Source organism: Cicer arietinum, chromosome 1, assembly GCF_000331145.2.
Source record: "Cicer arietinum cultivar CDC Frontier isolate Library 1 chromosome 1, Cicar.CDCFrontier_v2.0, whole genome shotgun sequence".
NCBI classification, from domain to species: Eukaryota; Viridiplantae; Streptophyta; class Magnoliopsida; order Fabales; family Fabaceae; genus Cicer; species Cicer arietinum.
The window spans coordinates 48,217,243-48,223,585 of record NC_021160.2 but is presented as its reverse complement, the minus strand read 5'-3'; positions in this window follow the sequence as shown (position 1 = coordinate 48,223,585).

The following is a 6,343-nucleotide window of genomic DNA, read 5'->3' as shown; positions in this document are numbered from 1 at the left end:
CTTTGCACGTGGTTAAAGACTAACAAACTACTTTTGATTTTAAAAATATTGTACTTAAACAGAAAAATAAATAATGATAATTAAGACGATAAATACAAAATATTGTACTTAGACAATAAAAATTTAAATAAAACACGAAAGAAAATTAAATCTATATAAAATAAAATAAAATAATTTAAAAAGGTGATTTTAGATTAAAATAAATAATTTTAAACCATTTCGCTGACAAATAGAAAAAGTGAAAGGTAAATTTTGTCTGATAGCGGCGGCACTAAGATATCCAATTGATGTCATTATATTTTATATATCTTCCAATTGATGTCCTTATATTTTATCAATTATGCATTGATGTATTTTATATATAAACATCTTTACAATTTTGTTACCAACAAATTTTTATATTTTGCCTTCACTTGAACATTTTTGAAATGAGGCCATGCATTATGAATAAATAAATATTTAATTTTGTTTCTGTAAACAAAAATTATAATCAACTATGTTATTAGTTAAATATGCAATCTGAATTTTTTTTATAACAGTTAATATTAATAATTAATATCATTTAATATTTTATTGAAATGAATTGATGATCACAATTTTATTATTACTTCTTAACTCATCTATGGAACCACCAAGTTAACATTTTATCTCCTATGCATTCCTATTTTTATTGCAAGATTTTGCTTTAAATTGAATACTTTCACGTGAAAGATTTTGCATATACCAATAACGGGGGTGGCTTTATATTAGGCTCCATTTTGGACACTTTACCACCAAGCATAGCACTCACTATATTGTAGTCTGCTTAGTTATTTGTTACTTTCCCACTCACTACATCATAATCGCAACAAGTTCTTGTACATCGAAATATTAGAAGAAGAAAAAAATCACAATTCACATGTCCTCCAAAATTTGTCTGTTTTGATTCAATGATAATTTTTCCACCTCTTTTTTCAAGTTTGTCTTAAAAATATAATAAAGCGACAAAAGGACGGCGGAATAGGAAAAGTAACGGATACCAAACTTTTTCTCATTCGCATGAATATATTTTTTTATTTGAGTAGAAAAATAAATTATCCTATAAAACAATAATATTAATTATTAATGATCAAATTATATACACTTACATAATTTTAATTATAGATGATTATAATATTAATAATTTATTTATTTATTTTATCAACTTTTTATTTTATAGGAGTAATATTCGTATATATTTGTTTTATGTAAATTGATGTCTCTATACAAATAATACACTTCTAAAAATATTGTTATAAATATTCTTATGAGTTTTAATTTTATGGAAGAGTCTAAAAAAATTGATGGTGCTAATTAAAATTTTAAAATAATTAATTAATAAATTAAATGAAATGTACTTCTAAAAATCCAAACTTGAACTTTTATTATTTTTAGTATTAATATAGTAGATTTTTATAATATTAAAAGAAGTAAAAGAAATATAATATATATTTTATTTACATATACACAAATAAAGAAAATTATAAAATTATAAGAAGTGTCATAATATAAAATTTTACACGACTTGTCATAACTCTATATGTAAATTAACATAAGATTTAAGTCATTGGCTCCACTCATGCTCAAGAATTAGTTAGTGTAGTCATGCTAGCTGCAAATTCACTATAACAAATAAATAAAAACGAATGACCGATGTGAACACTATACTAATATTATCTCAAAACTATATATTTTCACTATCTATCTTTTTCATCAAATTTTCTTCTCTTTCTTATTTTTATCTGTCTTCAAATTTATTTCTCTCTTCCATTTGCCACACTTATGAAACCCTCTTTTGTCTTATCCTATATATGCGGTGCAAATGCAAGGGGAAGAAAGTTTAATTTCATGCATGACACATTCTCCGAATGATGATAGCTATTTTAAGAAAGAAAAACCTCCACATGCATCAGAATAAAATGTCTATGAACAACAAATGTATCACCCCAACCAGCTATCTACTCCACCGATATAGTATTGAATGAACCAAACATAAGCATGCATATTACAAAAAGCATTCTCTTTAGCCTAACCATAAAGTAGATCTAAAAGAAATCCAATCTATAAAAGTTGATAGTACGGTTAATATGTCTAATTTTATATAATAAAATAACAAAATTATCCTTTATATATAAATATATTTAATATTAACTTATCATATTTTAAAACAAATCAATAGTATTATTAAGTTTTGTTTGACAATAATAATAATAATAATAATAATAATAATAATAAATAATAATAAATAATAATAAATAATAATAATAATAATAATAATAATAAAAATAATAATAATAATAATAATAATAATAATAATAATAATAAAATAGAACTAAAATTTTGGATATGAGCTACGAGGGAAGATTAAAATTCGGCGAAAGATGTGATGGGTTATGGGTTGAAGGAATAAGGAGCCGCAGAAAAAGTAAAAATCACATTTATAGTTGGCGACATGTATAGGCCATCCGAAATAAATTGTAAAAATAAAAATGGATAAAATTAAATGTAGTCGGTGCTTTAGGAATAGCAAGGAAACATTCCACAACGAAATGTCTTCTCGTCACAGTTGCAGAAGCCTTAGAACGGTTACTCACTTTGGATTGGTTACTTCAAATGCACGTTGATTGATAGAGAACATTTTTTATTATTTTAAGCTGATACTAACATATTAGTTGAATATTTCACAAATAATTATGTCTTAAAAACAATAATTTTTAACTTTAAAAAAATATATATGTGTGCAATTTCTAATGTAAATATTTCTAGAATTTAATTTATACCAGTATAAAAATGATCGAAAAACTATACTTTTATTCGCATTTCTCTTATTTTAATTTTATTCACATTTCTCTTATTTTAATTTTGAGCAGAAGTTTGTTAAACGACAAACAAATTAGTCAGAGCTGCTGGATTCAAGGTTTATCTAACTCATTTATTATGAAAACAAAATGTAATTCCAATAAAAAATAGTATACTTTTTTGTTTCACTGTTTTCAAATTGGAAACACATTAATATTTATAACCAAATTCCCTCACAGCTTTTCACTTAGTCACCGATGTGGGACATTTGCAATAAGAAAGATTAAAAGCAAACTTGACTTTCTATACTACTTGTTTTCGTAGTTGCTAAGTTGCTATCAGTATTATATCTTCTAAGTAGGAAACCCTATTTTCTTTTCCCCTCCCATCTTCAACTTGACTTGTGAATATAAAATTATAATAAGGAATCATAAATGGCATTTATTTTAATTATTTAAATTGATAAAGCACAACTCTGTGACTCAATTTATGTTTGTATATTTGCGAATTAATATTTATGACATATTTTTATGAAATTAATTTTTAAGGTTGTAAAATTATGAATATTATGTAATTTTTTATTTATTATTGTTTATATATCATATTAAAAATAAAAGGATATGTATTTATCCATGACCGATCCAACCTCAGTCTAATCCCGATTCAATGTTCGTTCCAATTTTGATTACCTTAGTTAATCCTACTTTAAACTTTAAAAACAAATATAAAAGAACAATTTTTTAATTAAAAGAATGAAAGAAAAAAAAAACAAAAACACTTATAAGTGAACAAATAAGTATTAACTATCTTCCTTATTAGTTTTTGTGGTAATTAAATGATAATAACCTAACAGTTGAGTGAATGAACAAATAAGTATTAACTATCTTCCTTGTTAATTTTTGCAGTAATTAAATTATATTAACCTAATAATTGAGTGAGTCTAAGAAGGCTAAATTGAGTTCTAGTGAATCTTTACTCTCTTTCAAATTCAAGACTCAAAGGTTTCATTGAGTTACATAAATCAGATTCTTGTTTTAGAAAAGTTGAGGGTTGAGTTTTCACATTTTCTTACACCTCATCTTACTTGCATAGATAATATGGTGTTTACATTACAATACCACCCCAACTCCTTATTAATCAAGTCTATACTACAATTTTTTAATCAAATAATATAGTGGCTAATCTCACCCTCCTTAAATGCGGAGAAGTGGATAATCTAATATTTAAATTCAAACACTACATATCAATATCTTTACAGCTATCAACTGAAATATACTTACGAGACGTCTATATTATATATATTATAGAAAAGAGAACAAAAGCATAGCATATCATGCAAACGATACCTAAGATACATACATATTTGACTTTCCATGAAAAAAATATTTGACTTTCCATGAAAAAAACATAAGGAATTATTTGAGTTTTTTTTATAAGCATGAAAGAGATATAATGAAATATTTGAGTTGATAAAGACATAATGGCTCCACAGACAAAAATAAAATAGATCATGGCTCCAAATTTTGAGAATTGGTTGCTGTACGCACAGCATGGAAAAATGGTGGATATCGAGAGAGTATTTGTAACAATGAAAGAGACATGGAGGAATTAGGGAAACAATAACCTTCCGAGAAACACACAAATCCCTAAGCCATCAATTTGGAGAAGAAGACTCAAATTGATCCTGTATATTTTGTTGCGATAATTCCTCTCATGCTAACTAAGCTGTGAGACCATAATTACTTACCACATAAACTAACATTGCACCCAAATCTCCAGTCAGTTTCAACCACGGACGGTGGAAATTTTAAGAAACTGAGACCATCCACGGTCACCTATTCGTGGCTTTGATTTTCAAGCCAACAACTAAAGACCTGCAACAGTCCACCAGCAGTTCCGGTTAAAATAGATCGTGCCGGATCTCGATTGGGTGACACATTGTTGTGCACCCCTAGTATTGTATGACTAGACACATTATGTAATTGACACACTTATTCTCTGACATGCTTTCTCAGTTTTCTCTTTCATATATTTGATTACCAGCTCTGAGATGTACCAGTATTTTGAGTTAAGCACACCAGACAACTATAGAATCAAATCGACAGGTCCAATCCGATATTCAAAACCATACCCCCATAATGATATGGTAGAAACTTTCTATGAAAAATTATCTAAATTCACTATGTTAGAGTTGATTGTTACCAATGACTAAGTTCATTATCAAATAATTTCAAATAAGCCATGACACTTTCTAGTGCCATCGAGTTTATCTGCTGTGCATGTATGTTTGTTACTTCATTTACAATTACATCTTGTATGAAAGTGTGTGAATCCCCCTAATGATAAGGGAGAGTTGGAGAGAAGCTTTCCAAGTTTTAATCGAACTCGAACAGATGATAAGAATAAAAAGTGGAGGAAAAAGAACTCCCAAATACGTGGAAAAAATGTCATAAAGGAGGTCCATGGTTTCAGGGTTTGATCACTGCCAGTAACAATTTTCCTTCTCCTAACTAACTACGAACCACTAATCTTTGCATATATAAAAAGTAATTTTTATCACATAAACCTATGACAGGAGTAGAACATCATCAGTGTATATACTTCAAAAATTAACTAAAGAACAAGGATCCTTAACTTGTATAAAAACTATTGTATGCAAAGAAGGACTAAATAATCCAAGCATCGTAAGTAAATGGATATCTTCATTTTAATTGATACTGCAAATGCTGAGAATGGGCAAAGATTGAGTTGAATACATATAAAGAAATGGCTAGTAAAAAGAAGCTAAATACAAGGAATGGAAGAAGACGCAATAGATAATTTTGAAGATTGAGTGTGTGTGATGATAATTCTCACATATAAATGAAGGGTAATAGCATTTAGTGTGGAGAGTATTTAAAGATTGTGAATTTAGGGGGAAAAGAATCTGTCTAACACGTCTCCCACAGATTGAGCTTGGGTTGGAGGATTCAAACGTGTACCTATTATTAAGAATGTGTGAAGATTTCTAGTTTGCTTGACCTTCGTGGTTTAAATGAAAGGAAGGCCTCAATGTCGGTAAGAATGTTTAACAAGGTTCGTGAAGGAACCTTATTAGGGTGCTAAGCCAATTATCATATGCCGAATCGATGGGGTAGCATTTCGGCAGGCCTTCTGTCTTTGTTATTACATGACATTACTATATGCCAGGCATTTCAATATTGGGTTTGAACCTTTTTGTGAGCTGAATTGAATCTAATCTCTCTGGATTGATTAAGAGAAATTTAAGTGTACCCTAACAATTTGTTGGGCACCCCCCAACCAATTTTCTAAATCTCCAAAATACTCTCTCAAATTTTATCTTTCTTTTTTGTCTTTCAAGATTTTCGCATTTACAGTAAAGATACTTATAATGTAACCATAAATATAACTTTTGTGCAGTTATGTTCGTGGTCCCTATGTACAGAGTTCAACACATTTAAACTGAGTATAAAAGTATAGATTATCAACATATGTCCACTAAACAGGAGCAGCAAACAAGATAATA